Source organism: Marmota flaviventris, chromosome 1 (assembly GCF_047511675.1).
Source record: "Marmota flaviventris isolate mMarFla1 chromosome 1, mMarFla1.hap1, whole genome shotgun sequence".
NCBI lineage: Eukaryota > Metazoa > Chordata > Mammalia > Rodentia > Sciuridae > Marmota > Marmota flaviventris.
Genome location: NC_092498.1, coordinates 147,698,441 through 147,717,891, shown reverse-complemented (window position 1 = coordinate 147,717,891; position 19,451 = coordinate 147,698,441). Strand labels below are relative to the sequence as shown.

Below are 19,451 nucleotides of genomic sequence, written 5' to 3'. Positions count from 1 at the left end.
AACAGGCTCTCCAGTGACAGAAGATCTGGGGTCCTCTGGAGGGGGGCTGCTAGTCTGTTAATCCTTAACCAGCAAGTGTCAGTGGAAGGGCATTCAGAGGAAGCCAAGAGAGAAGCTGCGGTTGCATAGGCAGATTTCAAGAGTGAGGTCAGCCCTGGGCGTGAAAAGGAGGAGTCCAACTTCAGTCCCTGAATGGGCATCAGGAGAGTATAAACTGTATCTGGGGCTGCAGTGACCACATTCTGAGGGTCAGACTAACACAGGGTCATCCCCAGGACACAGGCAAGAGCCAAGGCACAGAGAGGACCTCACCTGGGAAATGCACTGAAGGAGGCTGATTGTATGTGTAAGCATGGAAGAACAGTGTGAGAAGATGGGGCTCCTAGGGTCTATTTTCTTCTCCCAGCATGACTGCATGGGCCTCCTGCTAATCTCAGGGAACTATTTACCACTGTCCAGAAGTCATCCCTGGGAAGGCTTCTCTATCCTAGGGTCTTCCAAACATGCCTGCAGTGTCTTATCTGGAATTTCCTCCCACCTCCAGCCAAATTCTTACTTCAGGAATAATTTTCTATGTGTTCTTGCATGAGCAAAGGGGGCACTTGTTCACTTCTCCCTGCATGGAGTATGGACTGTCTCCTTGAGGAGACTCTCAAAGTGACACTGACTCTCACCAGCCTCAATTCATAGCCCTGAACCTGGAATACACCTTGGTTCAGAGGCAGGATCATCTCTGCTTGAGGAATCCTGACAAATTATTTTTAAGATCTCAGCCCTAGAAACTATGACACTGATGAATTTCACAGACAATAAGGGACTTAAAGTTGTTTTGTCCATCAGGGCTGAATTCTGGTGCTTTTAGACATGCCACATAAAACATGGATGATTAAAATAAACATGGCTATTAATGGTACATTGCAGAACGAGATGTGTCAAAAACAATGTTTGAGGCTAAAATTGGTAGTAAATCCATAAACGTATAAGTAAACAATGAATAAGTAAATGAAAAAGTAATGAATACGTTGAATAAGTAAACAATGTATAACATGTGAAATGCATAAAAGCATGTCAACAACAAGAGGAACATTAAATGAAATGCCAAAGAGGAAACTAAAGTCCATCTGGGAGCTACTGAGAGAACTATGAGGAATGTGAGGGTCCATGGTGTCCTTATGCTGAGTCACTTGTCATCAGTGGTCTCTCAGTAGGGAGCTACCCTGCCCATGGACAGGAACATGGAAGGGCAACAGACCATCTAAACTAGACCCAGATTAAAAAAAAAAAAAAAAAACAGCTCAGAAGAATTGGAAGAGTGGCAAAAGTGTCACCAACTGGTAAGTGATTATAACCATTGTTCAGGGAAGTCAAGGGTGGTACTTTGCCCAAAGAAGACTGAAGAAGTTTGAATGCTGAACCTCCAACTCCTCAGAATCTTCTTTGGTCCCCACAGTTGATTCGAGTGTCTTCCTATTAGTATTATGCCCAGAGGATTCATAATTTGCATGGTGACCAAACACACACTTACCTCAAAAATCTATAGATGAATGAGAGAGGTCTCCCAGCTGTGCTGTGCATTTGAGGACAGAAATCAATGAAGAGAGATCTCCCACATGGGCATTCAGGGACTCTTATGGTTTGGATATAGATGTCCCACAAAAGCTCCTGTGTGAGACAATGCAAGAATCTTGAGAGGAAAAATGAAGAGGTTGTGAGGTGTAAATTAATCCATGGTTAATCCAATGATATAGGTGGTAACTATATGCAGGTGGCCTATGGCTGAATGAGGTTGTCACTGGGGATGGGACATTGGGGTTTATATTGTGTTCTTGGTGAGCTGAGGTCTCTCTGCTTTCTGATGGTCATGACTCAAGTTGCTTTTCTTTTCCATGTCATCTGGCCATGATATTCTACCTCACTTTGGGCCAGAGCAATGGAGATGGCCCTATATGGACTGACACTTCTGAAAGCACGAGGGGGGAAAATTCCTCCTCTAAATTGTTCTTGTTGGGTTTTCATCACATCAGCAACATATCTAACTAATCATGGACCAGGAAGGCCATTCTATACTCAGAAAGCTGCTCTATGCTGCTAAATTCTGTGGTAAATATACAGATGCCCCATCTAGTACTACTCATTCCTTACATTAGGTAAAATGAACATGGAGTCAGATGTTCTAGTTACTGTGGATTATGAAAGAATTGAAGTATCAAGAACCATGCTGGAGGTGAATCCAAGGACATGTGAACAACCTGAGCTCTCCTCTCTATGTAGTGGCTCAACAGATACACATATGCAGGCATAAGTCACAGGATTGCAGGGCTTCACTTTTATCCTCCATGGCTAGTATAACAGAAAGCATTCCTCCTTCTACCAGAAATATACATATAATCAATTTTGAGAAATAAACTGATGCTTTGAAATTTGTAACTCAAAAAGGCACCATATCCCACCTGTGATAACCAGAAACTCATTCCTATATCCATATGATATCCAGACCACATCCACTAAGATAAAATTATCCAACAAACCGCCAAAACAAAAAAATGCTCATCTTTTTCCAATAAGACAATAAAATATACTTTTTGACCTCAAGTATGTTCATTTCCCTCCATTTAGATATCCTGTAAGTTAAATATTGAAATATAAAGTTAACTTTTTTTTTTTCTTTTTGGTACCAGGGATTGAACTCAGGATCCCTAGAGCACTGAGCCACGTCCCCAGCACTATCTTGTATTTTATTTAAAAATGGGGTCTCACTGAATAGCTTATGCCTTGCTTTTGTTCATGCTGGCTTTGATCTCATGATTCTCTTGCCTCAGTCTCCTGAGCAGCTGGAATTACAGGCATGTGTCACCATGCTCGGCTAAAGTTACCTATTTTTAACACACTTATGTTAGATGACACTAGGAGCAGACAGAGGAAGGAAATTATATTCAAATACATTCACATTAAAATAAATATTTTCCCATAGAATTCTAATTCCTGTGTTCACCATTCATACTTTCTTCACTCCCCATTTCTAAGTCCCTTGACCACCAAAAAGTGCTTTGGCTAGTGTGGATCTCTAGCTAGTAGTGCCAGATGGAATGGCCCAAACCATTACTGCAGACAACATAGGTGCACCAATAGCCCTGCTGAAGTGGATTGTGTTGGTTTTCTGTCCTTAACTGCAGTCTAAGGAAGGAATAGAGACATGCTTCTTTCCATGCATTGCCTCCTTATTTTGAGTCAGCAGTAGCAACCTAATTCCCCTGATTATCAAACCAATCATGTCCCAATAGCCCCAACTCGGTCTAGTGATTCTTTGTCATGAGTAGAAAAAGGGAGGCTTGGACACAGGTTACAGCAGTCATTCTTGTGTCCTCCATTTGGAACTAAGTCCTCTGCACTAGACCAATATAGGGTTGAATTACTGAAATGGGAAGCAAACATTGTGCTAGTGAGTCACTAGTGTGTGAAGTAACTCCAAGTCCCAGGCCCTCATTCCAGCTCCAGGAATCCTGCCTATGCCACAAACATCATCATGTATTGGATATGGGTGAAACCAGTCACCAAAATTCATCTTTGACTCCTCAAAAGCCAGTCAACCTTTTTGTCAGACCTGGTGTTTTAGGATGTTGGGGAAATGTAAGAGTAGTAATGGCAGGAATGTGGCTTGATCACTGCCCTTTATTGGCTGTGACATAAGCATTGTGCTCAGAAGCCCCATGTTGAATACCACGATGGTGGTTAAGGTGTTCACTAAGTCCATGGATAACAGTTTTGGCAGAAGCACTGCAGGCAAGGAAAACAAGCTCCCTCAAGGGTAAATGCATGTTTCACTGAGAACTAATGTCAGTCTGCCATGATGTAAGGTCTAGTGTCATCAATCTGCTCTGAGGAACCTGCTGCTTCCCATAGGAAATAACCTCATATTAGAACTCAGGGTTGGATTCTGCTGTTGCCTCCTGGCTATAGGCAGGTCACCTCTGTGAGTGGAGATATGTTCTCATGACCACATGAATAATCTCTCTTCATGAAAGCATGGGCATTGTGTTCATGAGCTGCTTGGGAAAACATATGTATGTCTAGGGAAGGAAGCCACCTGAGATACACCAATTGAATTAAGATCCACCTCATCATCAGGATCATTTCCTTCTCAGGTCACTCTTTGTTGAATTTGACCTGGCACCAAAATACCTTCATGCTGTTTTTGACATTGCAAACACAAGAGTTTATTTTTTTTACTCTAAAAGCATGATGATCAAAAAAGTCACTTAAAATCAACATTGCATTTCTATGAACACAAACATAACCACAGCAGGAGCTTGTAACAGTGAACAGTGAAAAGACTGCTTTTTTATACCCCCAAATTAGATTATTTATATAACTTCTATCTTTATATATGAATATACAACTAGTGTAACTGTGCATCACGTATAACCATAAGAATGGTAAAATATATTCCATATATGTGTGTGTGTATATATATATATATATATATATATATATATATATATATCCCAAACCACTCTACTATCATGTATATCTAAAAAGAAGAAATAAAAACTTAAGCAATTATACTATATAGATTTAGAAATACTATATAAATTTAGAAATGTTGTGTTAGTATATTACTTAAATTATGGACTTTCATAAGATAGTTTTGAAAACAAACATCATTTTCCTTCAAAGTTGAATTTATTCTAAAAATCATGAATCATATTTATATTATGTGGTTGTAAATATCAAAGGGTAAATGTTATTTCTGTTAACAACTCAGTGGTTAGAAAATTACCAATCATGCTTTGGTTATTTGGTTAAGTAAATCTACCTTAACAAATGTAAATGAGAAAATAGAAAACAAATCAGACGTTTCTGAGGAAATTTTACTGTCCAAATTAACATGTAACATATTTCAAAGAAACTACATGAGAAAAAGAATGTAAATTATATCACAAATATTGTTCATCCAATCTTTGTGGAAATGATACTTCTTTGATATAGTGGGTTATATAACATTATTAAAATAATTATGCATGTCTTTTTAATTTTAATGTGGTTAGGAGACATTGCATAATCAGGGTTCACTCTATTATTATTAGACATTGTTGAACTGGAGCCCTCAGGTAGCAGTAGTGTCACACTCACCTTGTACCCAAAGCTTCATCTCCACCCATGGGACATACATGGGACTCCTGGGAGAGTGTCTGGTACTGGAAACTTGGAGATATGGGGCCTTTACCATGTGCCCATGCAGAGTATTGGGATGAAGTCTTGCTCTTGCTCCTTCCCAGATGCAAATTATCCACTATGCTGAGCCTCCTTGACCTTCTGACTGGCAAATCACACAGTTATGGCCTCATGTTCAAGTGATGACTGGTGTTGTTTTGTACCTACCAGCAACAGGCTTTGCAGCATGAGCTGTAATTCAAAAGGTGTGTAATTCTCTACAGAAGGTGACATGACTGTTCCCAAACTCCCATGGTCTACATTAGGATTCTTCTGTGGGGCTTGCCCTAAACAGCAGATTTTGTCTCCTATCACCAATTCCTCTATTAGCATACATCTAGGGGATAAGGTTGTCCATACAGCTGAGCCACCAGAACCACTGTGGCATATGTCACTATATCTCCTTATAGTGTACTATATGCACATTCCTCAACTTTCACTGTAGTTCATGTACAAGCCTCCATGTGGGAACTATTATTCAGTTATGAGAGAAACTAAATGTGTCTGTAAAAGAATATTCAAATTTTTGTGACTAAAAAAATGGTGTGACCACTTTGGAAAGCAGATTGGAGATTCCTTAGAAAACTTTGAGGGAACCACCATTTGACCCAGCTTTCCCACTCCTAAGTGTATATGCAAAAGACTTAAAACCAGCACACCATAGTAATGCAGTGACATCAGTGATCATAGCAGCTGAATTCACAGTAGGTAATCCATGGAAACAACCTAGTTGCCCTTCAACAGTTGAATGTATAAACAAACTGGTACATATGCAGAGTGGAATATTACTGAGCCTTAAAGAAGAATGAAATTATAAAATTGGCAGGTAAATGGACAGAGTTGGAGACTATCATGGAACAAAATAAGTTCCAAATATATTCTCTGATAAGTGGATCAGGTCCATAATATTCTGGGGGAGAGTCAAGGAAAGAATGAGAAATTTTGGATTGAGCAGAGGAGAGCAGGTTGAGGGGAGGGTGTGTGGGGGTGAGATGGTGGAATGAGAAAGACATTACTACCCTTTGTATGGTATGATTTAACAAATGGAGTGACTCTGCATCATGTGCAACCAGAGAAATGAAAAGCTGTGCTCTATTTGTGTAAAAAAAATTCAAAAAATTTAAATATCTAGACTTTAATTTTCTTGGTAGGAACTTTGGCCCCAGAGGATTTACAGCTAAAGAGCTTGAGACAGAAAATGGATGTAAAACAATGGCCTGAGGCAAAGGCTCAGAAAGAGATAAAGCGAAGGAGGAGCAAATAGAACAATCTGAATCGGGGGCATATACATGAAGATTCAGATGTACTAATCACTGTAGGAGATGCTCAGAATAGAGCAAAGTAAAACTAAAGACAGCAGTTATGAGCTTCTGATTCTGAATGACACCTGCAGAGATGCCAACATTAAATCACCAGCCCTTGCCTTTTCTCTTGTGGCAACAGCCCTGGCTGCTCCAAGGATCATAACTGGGGCTGCACATACCAGTGACCCTGAGTACTCTTCTCTAGCTGACCCTACCATAATGCCTTTGATCAGACAAATACAGACCTCTGTCATGCCAAAAGGAATTCCTCACACTACTGCTGTGATTGTCCCTCCAGGGCCAGAGGCTGGGTTGATCTACACACCCTACAAATACCTTACACATTGGCATCAGCCACTTCAGTCCTGGAGTACCCTATTGAACTGAATGGTGTATGAGGTACAGTGTCTACTAAAGTTTGAAGGCACAATATGTGTGTCCATCCTTTCCAAAGGATTGTGACCGAAGGTGGAGCTGACACTGTCAACTAACCTATGAACTTCTATCTCTGAACTCTTTGCCCAATAATGACCTGACCAGCCTGCCTGCTTTTCACTTAAGTGATCATTGCCTTTGCTTGCCTGTGCTCAGTGCAGCAAGATGAGGGACTTGTTTGTTCATTTGTCTTACCATCTAGACAAACAAAATACAAATAAAACATTGTCTTCCAGCTCAGCTTTTTGTCCACCAACTCCACCCCTGTGTGGATGAAAGTGGTTCTAGAACCTGTACTGAATAATAGTAAGGTATTAGGGACCAAATCATTCCAAGCACTGATCATCTTTCAATGTCTACCCCAAGAGACTGGTAAGAAGGCTTCCATGGGAGACATATGGCCCTTGACTACACAGTGACAGAGGGAGTAACAGTGAAAGACTTCTAGGAAACTTTTCTTCTCATAGCAAAGTCACACTCTCTCTGAATGAACTGTGTGCTGATGCAACATTCATGAACTTGGTCAGGCAAGTCATTGGTGAAGTGATTTGAAAAGTATTCAAATTTCATGTACTGTTCAGTCACTACAGTGCCCTCCAAGGGCAGAAGGTGCATTTTTAAAAATACATTTCCTCTCATATCTGAAGTATACGAAGATTATGCCATGAGAGAAAAACTTAAGAAGATGTTTTAAAAGTAATGCAAAGAACAAAAGTCCAAAAAATGATTTTTTAAAATTTCAGAGTTATTTAAGAGCTAAAATTTAAGAGTTATTGGGATAGAAGAAGGCATAGAGGACCAAATCACAGGAATATACAATCTATTCAATGAAATAATACCAGAAATCTTTCCAAACATGAGGAATAAATTGGAAATCCAAATTCAAGAAACCTACAGGATGCCAAATGTACAACATCACAACAGATCCACATCAAGGCACAGTATAATGAAAATGCCCAGCATACAGAATAAGGAGAGAATTGTAAAAGCCACGAGAAAAAGGAATAAGATTACATATAGGGGAAAACCAATTGGGATAATGGCAGATTTTTCAACCCAGACCCTGAAAGCTAGAAGATCCTGGAACAACATATATCAAGCTCTGTAAGATAATTGGTGCCAATCAAGAATCTTGTATCCAGCAAAATTAAGCTTCAGATTTGAAAATGAAATAGAAACCTTCCATGCTAAACAAAAGTTAAAAGTATTTATAACTAGACAACTGGTGCTACAAAACATCCTTGGCAAAATATTTCATGAACAGGAAATGAAAAACAGCAATGAAAATCAACAGAGGGAGGTATGCAGTAAAGGAAAAAACTAATTAAAGAGGAAAACCAAGTCAAGTTAAATAACAAAAATAAACAAATATGGCTGGAAATACAAACCATGTCTCAATAGTAACCCTAAATGTTAATGGCTTATACTCAACAACAACAACAACATAAAAGACCCAACAATATGCTGCCTGAAGGTAACTCATCTGATATGAAAAGACATATACAAGACATATACAAACTGAAAGTAATAGGTTTGGAAAAATCATACCACTCACATGGACTGTGTAAGGAAGCAGGGGTTTCTATACTCATATCAAATAAAGTAGACTTCAAGTCAAAGCTAATCAAAACGGATAAAGATTGACATTACATACTGCTCAAGGAACCCTACACCAATAAACCATAGCAATCATAAATATATATGCCCCAAACCTTGGTGCAGCTATGATCATCAAACAAACTCTTTTCAAGTTCAAGAGTCAAATAGACCACAACACAATAATCTTGGTTGACTTTAACAGACCTCTCTCATCACTGGATAGATCTTCCAAACATAAGCTGAATAAAGAAACTATAGAACTCAATAACACAATCAATAACTTAGACTTATCTGACATATATAGAATATTTCAACCTGCACCAAGTGCATACACTTTCCTCTCAGCAGCACATGGATCCTTCTCTAAAATAGACCATATAATGTGCCACAAAGCAACTCTTAGCAAATACAAAAAGTTAGAGATACTACCATGCATTTTATTGGATCATAATGGAATGAAATTGGAAATCAACAACAAAATAAAAAACAAAATTTTCTCCATCACTTGGAGCCTAAACAATATGCTACTTAATGAATAATGGGTTCCAGAAGACATCAAGGAGATTAAAAAATTCTTAGAAGTAAATGAGAACATAGACACAACATATCAAAATCTCTGGGACACTATGAAAGCAATACTAAAAGGAAAATTCATTGCATGGACTTTATTTCTTTAAAAAAAGTCAAAAAATATATGACCTCACCCTACATCTCAAAGCCCTAGGAAAAGAAGAACAAATCAGTAGCAAAAGCAGAAGAAGACAAGAAATAATTAAAATTAGAGCTGGAATCAATGAAATCAAAATAAAAGGAACAATTAAAAAATTGACAAAACAAACAGTTGGTTCTTTGAAAAAATAAATAAAATTGATAGACCCTTAGCCACGCTAATGAAGAGAAGAGAGAGCTCAAATTACCAGCATACGTGATGAAAAAGGTAATATCACAACTGACACTACAGAAATACAGAGGATCATTAGAAATTATTTTGAAATCTTAAACTCCAATAAAATCGAAGGCATTGAAGGCATTGACAGATTTCTTAAGTCATATGATCTGCCCAGAATGAGTCAGGAAGATATAAACAATTTAAACAGACCAATATCAAGTGAGAAAATAAAAGATGCCATCAGAGGCTTACCAACCACGAAAAGCCCAGGACCGGATGTTTACACAGGTGAGTTCTACAAGTCCTTTAAAGAAGAACTAATACCAACACTCTTCAATTTATTTCAGGATATAGTAAAATAGGCAGTCATTCCAAACTCATTTTATGACGCCAATATCACCCTGATCTCCAAACCAGGCAAAGACACATCAAAAAAGAAAACTTTAGACCAATATGTCTAATGAACATAGATGCAAATTTCTCAATAAAATTCTGGCAAATCTAATACAAAAACATATCAAAAAATTTGTGCACCATGATCAAGTGGGATTCATCCCAGGGATGCAAGTTTGGTTCAACATACAGAAATCAAAAAATATAACTCACCACATCAATAGACTTAAAGGTAAAAATCATATGGTCACCACAATAGACACAGAAAAAACATTTGACAAAATACAACATCCAGTTAAGTTCAAAACACTAGAAAAACTAAGGATAACAGGAGCATATCTCAACGTTTTAAAGGCTATCTATGCTAATCCTCAGGCCAACATCATTCTAAACAGACAAAAATTGAACGCATTCCCTCTAAAATCTGGAACAAGACAGGAATGCCCTCTCTCACCACTTCTATTCAACATAGTTCTTGAAACATTGGCCAGAGCAATTAGACAGATGAAAGAAATTAAAGGAATACACATAGGAAAAGAAGAACTTAAATTAGCACTATTTGCTGACAATATGATTCTATACCTAGAAGACCCCCAAAACTCCACCAGAAAATTTCTAGAACTAGTAATTGAATTCATCAAAGTAGCAGTATATAAAATCAAAACCCATAAATCAAAGGCATTTCTGTATATCAGTGACAAATCCTCTGAGAAGGAAATGAGGAAAACTACCCCATTCACAATAACCTAAAAAATAAGATAATTGGGAATCAACTTAACAAAAGAGGTGAAAGATCTGTATAATAAAAACTACAGAAGCCTAAAGAGAGAAATCAAAGAAGACCTTAGAAGATGGAAAGATCTACCTTGTTCTTGGTTAGGCAGAATTAATATTATCAAAATGACTATACTACCAAAAGCACTATACATGTTTAATGCATTTCTCATCAAAATTCCAATGGCATTCCTCATAGAAATAGAAAAAGCAATCATGAAATTCATATGGAAAAATAAGAGACTCAGAATAGCTAAAGCAATCCTTAGCAGGATAAGTGAAGCAGGTGGCATCACTATACCAGACCTTAAACTATACTACAGAGCAATAGTATCAAAAACAGCATGCTATTCACACCAAATCAGTTTTGAGAATAGAGGACACAGAGAGTAACCCCCCAAATTACAATTATCTTATATTTAAAAAAGGTCCTAAAAACATGCACTGGAGAAAAGAGAGCATCTTCAAAAAATGGTACTAGGAAAACTGGAAACCCATATGCAACAATATGAAATTAAACCCTTATCTTTTACCTGCACAAGACTAAACTCAAAATGGTTCAAGAACCTAGGAATGAAACCTGAAACTCTGTGCCTAATAGAATAAAAAAGTAGGCCCTAATCTTCATCATGTGGGATTAGGCCCAACTTCCTTAATAAGACTCCTATAGCACAAAAATTAAAAGCAAGAATCAATATATAGGATAGAATCAAACCAAAAAGTTTCTTGAAGCAAAAGAAACAACCTGTGAGGTGAACAGAGAGCTTACATCCTGGGAGCAAATTTTTACCCCTCACACATCAGATGGAGCACTAATCTCTAGGATATATAAAGAACTCAAAAAGCTAAGCATAAAAAACAAAATAAAACAAAAAAAACTCAAATAACCCAATCAACACATGGGCCAAGGACTTGAAAAAACACTTCTCAGACGAGGATACACAATCAATCAACAAATATATTTTAAAAATGCTCATCATCTATAGCAATTAGAGAAATGCAAATCAAAACTACTTTAAGTTTGGGCTGGGGATGTGGCTCAAGCGGTAGCACGCTCGCCTGGCATGCGTGCGGCCTGGGTTCGATCCTCAGCACCACAAACAAAGATGTTGTGTCCACTGAAAACTAAAAAAAAAAAAAAAAAAAAATATATATATATATATATATATATATATATATATATATATATATATATATATAAATTCATTCTCTCTCTCTCTCTCTCCCTCTCTCTAAAAATCTACTCTAAGTTATTATGTCACTCCAGTCAGAATGACAGCTATTATGAAGACAAACAACAAAAATGTTGGCAAGGATGTGGAGAAAAATCTACACTCATACATTCCTGGTTGGACTGCAAATTGGTGCAGCCAATATGGAAAGCAGTATGGAGATTCTTTGGAAATCTGGGAATGGAACCACCATTTGACTCAGGTATCCCTTCTCCTTGGACTATACCCAAAGGAATTAAAAACAGCATACAACAGGGACACAGCCACATCAATGTTTATAGCAGCACAATTCACAATAGCTAAACAGTGGAGCCAACCTAGATGCCCTTCAGTGGATGAATGGATTTTAAAATGTGGCACATATACACAATAGAATTTTATTCAGCAATAAGAGAGAATAAAATCATGGCATTTGCAGGTAAATGAATGGCATTGGAGAAGATAATGCTAAGTGAAATTAGCCAATCCACAAAAAAAATGCCAAATGTTTTCTCTGATACAAGGAGGCTGACTCATAGTGGGGTAGGGAGGGGGAGCATGGGATGATTAGATGAATTCTAGATAGGAAAGAGGAGTGGGAGGTAAAGGGAGGGGCAGGGGATTAGAAAGGATGGTGGAATGTGATGGGCATCATTATTCAAAGTACATGTATGAAGACTTGAATTGGGGGTCAACATACTTTATATGCAACCTGAGATATGAAAAAATTGTGGTATATATGTGGGATAAGAATTGTAATGCAAAAAAACCCCAGAAAGTAATTGTGTTAAGGCATGAATTAGTGTGAATATACTTAATATACAAAGATATGAAAAATTGTGCTCTATATGTGTAATAAGAGTTGGAATACATTCCACTGTTGTATATGTAAATATATAAAATCAATAAAAAATTCATATACCATTCAGTCACTACAGAGCCCTTCCAAGGGCAGAAGTTGCAATTTTTAAAAAAATTTCCTCTCATATATGAAGTATTAGAAGATTGTGCCATGAGAGAAAAACTTAAAAAGTTTTAAAAGTAATGCAAAGAACAATGCTGCAACACTATTTTTTAAAAGATGGATACTTGATTTAAAATTATTGAACCTGTATTTTATACCTCCTTATTAAAATTTTGAGAACAAGATACAATCATTCTGTGTCACATTACTAGGCAAACTGTTGAAGTACTGTTTTAAACCTCCCTGTATATAAAATTATCATGAAGGATGTAAAACCCATAATTTCCTTTTTGCTGTATGCATGTAATGAAATTGTAGATAGAAGTGTATTGCATTAAAAAATGAAAAAAAACTAGACACTTTTACTATACAAGACTGCTGATGAAGAAATGTGTTTGTGTGTGTGTGTGTGTGTGTGTGTGTGTGAAAGAAGATATCACAGGGACAAATGAGTTGTGGCTTTGAATTACATGATGTGTGCCACATGACCTTAATGCAAATTTGACAAATTTGATACTGTAAAACAATTGATAACTGTTCTAATATCTGAGTAGTAAGTTTTTAAAAAGTTTTTAAAAACATGTCATCATGGACTCATTTTGGTTGTTACAGTCATCAATGTCAACCCAAAAAATTCAGAGGTAAAAATTATGTGTGATCGAAACACCAGTTGACAGACAAACTTAGAGCTTTATTCTATTCAGAGAAGGCAGATGCATTGGAAATCTTTATTTTTTTAATACTGGAGATAATTGTATACCTATCAAAGTTTTTACAAATATGATTTTTTAATTTCCATTCTGGACAACAGTGGTCAGCAGAATCATCAGTTGGCACCTTCATGGTGACCTCTCCATCACCTTGTCTCACTTGAATTGTTTTAATTTTATGCTCTGCAGTAGTCAATTATTTGTATTCAGCTAGTTCTCCTTTAATGTGCCACTGCTCTGTCTTTGTGATACACATTCTGTTGTTTTGATTTATTTACAATACATGCTGTGCCATTATGATTTTAGCTTTGTTGTGTTGGTTGAATAACTTGTAATACTTAAATGCTTGAGGTCACAGTGAAAAACCATACCAGTATTTCTTTCAGCTCCATTTCAAATATATTTATTTGATACCAGTATTTCTTTCAGCTCCATTTCAAATATAATTAACCTGAATATTTTGGATGTTTATCAAAGGTCTTTTATGAGGAAAGTAAATTTATGAAATAATAGATGTGTAACATATATGAGTAATGTTGGCTTTGAACAAATTTTGAAAACTTAGTTGACAAAATATTGGATCACCTGAAAAGAAGCATGAATTTTGAAATCTGAATGCCTTGGTTCTCAGTATTATCATTCTTTTTTCTCATATATATATTTTAAATTATCAATGGACCTTTATTTATTTATATGAGGTGATGAGAATCAAACCCAGTGCCTCACATATGCGAGGCGAGTGCTCTACCATTGAGCTACAACCCAACACCATCATTCTTTTTTAAAAAAATATTTTTAGTTGTAAATGGACTCAATGCCTTTACATATTTTGTTTATTATGTGTGGTTCTGCCGCAGTCCGGCTGCAGCAAAATAACCAGGGGGTGATGAACAACTTGTATATGTTGATACAGCAGGAGTGGGAGCCGTTTATTGTAGGACAGGAGCAGTATTTATACATTCCACACAGCTTATCTAATTAGCATAAACTAGATACATCAGTCAACCAATAAGGAATCTCCACACTTAATGGTTAGCTTTTGTTACTTCTCAAACCACTCCCTCTGGCATTTTGCCAGGCACCATCCAGACTTGTTTACAAACTCTAACATTCCCCTGGCAAAATGCCAGGTGTTATTTTGACTTGTTTACAGACTCTAACATTTCCCCCTTTTGTTTAATTTAAATAAGGACCATAGTGGTTTTTACAGAAACACCATAAATAACCTGCTACAAACAGAAGGGAAGGATACAAAATGCCACAATACCAAGCCACTTGATGGCTCCATGCAAGAAGCCCTTGGAAAAATTATACCAGCAATGACACTGTTAGCAAAGATACCGAGTTACAATTATAGATTACAGTTTGTTGTCTCAGTCCAGGTAAAGCAGTGTCTCAATAGATTAACTCACAGTCCAGGTAAGTTCTGCAGGCAGCTAGCTTAAATCACAGTCCAGGTAAGTTCTGCAGGCAGCTAAGCTTAAATCACAGTCCAGGTAAGTTCTGCAGGCAGCTAGCTTAAATCACAGTCCAGGTAAGTTCTGCAGGCAGCTAGCTTGATCCGAAGTCTCATCCGTTTCTCAGCCGAAATCTCGTCCGGTTCTCAGCAACACTGGAAATTCTTCCACCTTCGTCTTCACTGGCACTGGGACGAAGGCAGGAACTCCGGATGGCTAAAGAAAATCCTGTAGTATTCTACTAAGAAAACAACCTTCTGAACAATTTAGTACATTATCTCAAGGTTTTTTTTTTTTTTTTTTTTTTTTGCATTTGAAATAAGCATTAATAGTGCTCATTACTCATCAGCTTCCAGGTGTGGGAGAACCATTGTAGCTTAGTTATTGGCATTGAAAATGACCAAACATCAGGGACACCAGTAGTGTCTTCTGCTGGCTGTAATGCCTGGGCAGCCCCAGATGGCCCTGGGGAGTGTCCCCGACTCAAACTGCTACTGGGCACAGGGAGCAAGAGCCTGCGAGACTGTGCCTCCAGGTCAGGTCTAGATTTGGGCTCGGGGCAGTGGAAGAGCCAGCTCCCCGGCCAGGAGGCGGGGAAGGGCCAGTCGCCACCGCCTCTTGGAAAATCCTTGCTGCCCTGTGACCGGCTTGCACACTCGGCAGCTGCCTCTCCGCTTCACACACCCTCCGGTAACGAAAAGTATTTAGTAATAGCCTTTTGCTGCAACTTTTTTCCTGATAATCCTTCTTCTTCTGAACTTTCTTTTTCTTTCTGACTAGAGTTCCTGGGCTCTTATCAACACATGCCCTAACTATTCTTGGTTCCACTGGGGTGCCTTCTTCCCTTAGTAATTTACTTCTCACCCCTTCCATATTTTCATCACAAAGACAATACAATACACTGAGACAAAACAAGACACAAACATACTGTATCAATCTTCTCCATTTTCTTGAGATGACCATTTTTCCTCTCGCCCTATCTGCCTAGGGACGAGCAGATTTGCTCCCGTCCTATCTATGGACGGGCAGCTTTTTTTTGTCACTTACCCCCGAGTGTCCCGGGGCTCCCCGTAACGGGCCACCATCTGCCGCAGTCCGGCTGCAGCAAAATAACCAGGGGGTGATGAACAACTTGTATATGTTGATACAGCAGGAGTGGGAGCCGTTTATTGTAGGACAGGAGCAGTATTTATACATTCCACACAGCTTATCTAATTAGCATAAACTAGATACATCAGTCAACCAATAAGGAATCTCCACACTTAATGGTTAGCTTTTGTTACTTCTCAAACCACTCCCTCTGGCATTTTGCCAGGCACCATCCAGACTTGTTTACAAACTCTAACATTCCCCTGGCAAAATGCCAGGTGTTATTTTGACTTGTTTACAGACTCTAACATGGTGCTTAGGATCAAACCCATGGCCTCACATGTGTGAGGTAAGTACTCTACTACTTAGCCACAACCCCAGTCCCTGTATTATCATTCTTTATTGAATTTATTTCTTATTAAAGTGTATAGTTTTTAAGACATTTTTTACAGTATTATGTAACTTTTAGCATGGTTAGATTAGAGTGATGCTCATATGTTACCATAGAGCAGACATTAATATTTCATCTAGACTTTATTATATCAGTAGTTTTCATGCACTATATATATACAGCAAGCAACCTATTTCCAATGAGAAATATGTCAGTTAATGTATTTAAAGCCATCGTTACAAGTTTGTAATGTATGTTTTCCATGTATGTGATATATTACAAAAAATATTGTTTTTAATTGAAAAAAGGATATAAAATGTAAAACCACAATTTTTCATAAATGAATATTGCCAATTGTTTCCCAGCCCTTTCTTATATTGGGTGTTTTGACTTGAGATTCATTTAGCTAATGAATGGATAAATTACTTAAACACTTATGAAATTTAGTTGGGATTTAACTTAGCTTGTAATTTAATTATTTGTTTCTTTATTGCATCCATTCACCCACATCAATAATTTAGTGAATGTTATAATACCAATCTAAAAAACAACCAAAAAAGCAAACTGAGGGGTATTGGAGGAGAGGAGTGATGGTGATGGAAGTTACCAGGTAAAATCTTTGTAATTCATCAAGATCTGCCTCAAGAACATATTCCTCTTTTAGTGTGTGTGTGTTTTTAAAATTTGTTTTAATTAGTTAAACATGACAGTACAATGATCTTGACATATCATATTTTTGAATAAGATGGGGTATAATTTCTCATTTTTCTGAGTGTACAGGTTGCAGAATCACATTGGTCATGTATATACATACAGCAATACTAATGTCTATTTTATTCTGTTGACCTTCCTTTCCCTCCTTCCCCTCCCCTCCCCTCCCATCAGTTCTCTCTACCCAATCTAATGTGACACACTTCTTTTTTCCCCCCCTCACATTGTCATACATGTATTCTGTATAACGATGAGGGTCTCCTTCCATCTTCCGTGCAATTCCACTTCTCCCTCACTTTCCCTCCCACCTCTCTTCCCAAGTGTGTTTTATTTTACAGAATGAATTTAAAAAGCAACTGTTACCAAGTAAATATAATTTAATATAAAAATTTAACATGAGGTACTAATATTAAAATTATTAAACAAAGAACATATAAGTCTGCAAATTCCATACAATATAGACAGTTATGTCTTTGGAAACGAAAAACAAGCTCCTGCTCAGAGTCTTACAGGTTAATTTCAGCTGCTGTGCACTGCAGGTATCATCTCTCCTGTGTCCCAGGGCCAAAATCTCTGCTCTCCCAGGTGTCTTATGGGGTCTATAAAACAGAACAAGGTAAAAAGGTCACTTGGGATGAGTTGCTGGCCACAGAGAGTGGCCAGGACCACAATTGTCCTCAGGAAATGCAAGATGAACTTGGCCCTGATCTCTCCTGGGGTCTGGGCAGGGAGCACTGAGGCTGGTATGCTGCCCTCAGCTGAGGGTGTTGTCTGTGGGAAGAGTGTCTATGAATGTCCTCAGGAGGACATTCACCTTCAGAACCTTCTGAGGCTGCTTCCCTAGAGAGTGAACATGAGGCAATGGGAAGGGTTCTCTAGGACATTTGGGTGTAAAGGCTGAGTGGCATACATCTGGGACCCTGAAGAGCAGCATCTGTGATGACACAGGGTGGAACAAGGACCCTGGCTCCTCCAGCCCTACCCTCTGTAGTGCCATTCCTCAGAGAGCTTCCTGCACTGATTTTAACCAAATTGTACCTTCCCTTGCATGGCCATGGTCACATGCAACTATGGAACCTTCAGTGCTCTAATTGATTCTGGTGGATTGCAAAAAAGTGCAACAAAGAAACTTAAGAAAGCAAAGGAGAATATGTGGACTGATTTGACCTCTGCTCTCCTTCCCATTCTTTCCAGACTCACATTTCCTCTTCCTAAACTGCTTTATCGCCTTTGCTGCATTGAGCCCACATATTAAATCAGGAGAAGGCCCCTGGAAACAATTCATGTTAGGGGACCTACATTCCAATTGTGTAATCTTGACCTAGGAAAGGAAGGATACATTCATGCATGCTCAGAGCCAGCAAAGGCAGGAGAACCCAGCTATTCAGTGGTCAGTAAAACAGAACCAGATTGTTTGTGTCTCATGTATCAGGCAACAACTCAGTATTTCTGATGCTCCCTACAACTCAAACTCAGTGTATGGGTATGCAGTATTGCTCAGCATGATTCAGTGGTGTTGCCTGTGGTAAAAAAAAAAAGTAGGGAAAGACTAAGAATGTTAGTGCAGAGAGATTTAACAGACATTGAAGGTCCAAGGACCTCAAAGATCTGGATGAGGAAAGCACCTTTAGAAAAGTCATAAAATGTAGGAAAGATGAAACATGGAAAATCTACAGAGTCTTTACATAAGAAAGAATAATTAAGAGAAACCAATGGAAAATCAATTACTTGCAGATTTCTGGTCCTTTATTCCTCCTCCTCCTCCTCTGCATCAGTTTCTATGTCTTCTCTGTGGGCCTTGATGGTGATGATGTGGCCTTAGAAAAAGGAAAGGCAGAGTTAAAGTCAAGGTGGGAACTTGCGTTGCTCCTGCTCCTGGTGTTCTAGAGCCAAAGTCAAAGCTCTCCATTCTTCCTCTTGTCTGCACTCCTGTCTCCTGGCCTCCATCACCTCACCTCTGCAATGAGAAACAGATCTAGCATCCCAAGAGCTCTTTTCCAGTTCACATTCTGCCATTGTACTTGGTAGGGATTCTGTGTCATCCTGTTCCTCCAAGAGGCAGCCACAGTCTCCCTGATTTTCTGGACTTAGGCCTCTTAAATACAAGCACATTCAGATGTTCCTCCTAGTCCCAGGGCTTGGGAATTAGACGAAGACTGGAGGTTAGAAACATGTTCAAGGAGGAACTTCTCCCCATTCTTTTACAGGAGAACACAGTGGCCTGTCCAGGGAGCACAGAAACAATTTTCTTTAAGTTGCCCACATTTGGGAGTTTATTTTCAACCAGAAATAGACAAAACACAGAAGAGAAAG

At 38.3% G+C, this 19,451-nt stretch overlaps 1 pseudogene; it reads left to right on the top strand.

The window, feature by feature from the left end:
- Positions 1 to 3,722: 3,722 nt before the first annotated feature.
- On the top strand, positions 3,723 to 6,913 carry LOC114081784 (KH domain-containing RNA-binding protein QKI-like; annotated as a pseudogene).
- The last annotated feature ends 12,538 nt before the right edge of the window (positions 6,914 to 19,451 follow it).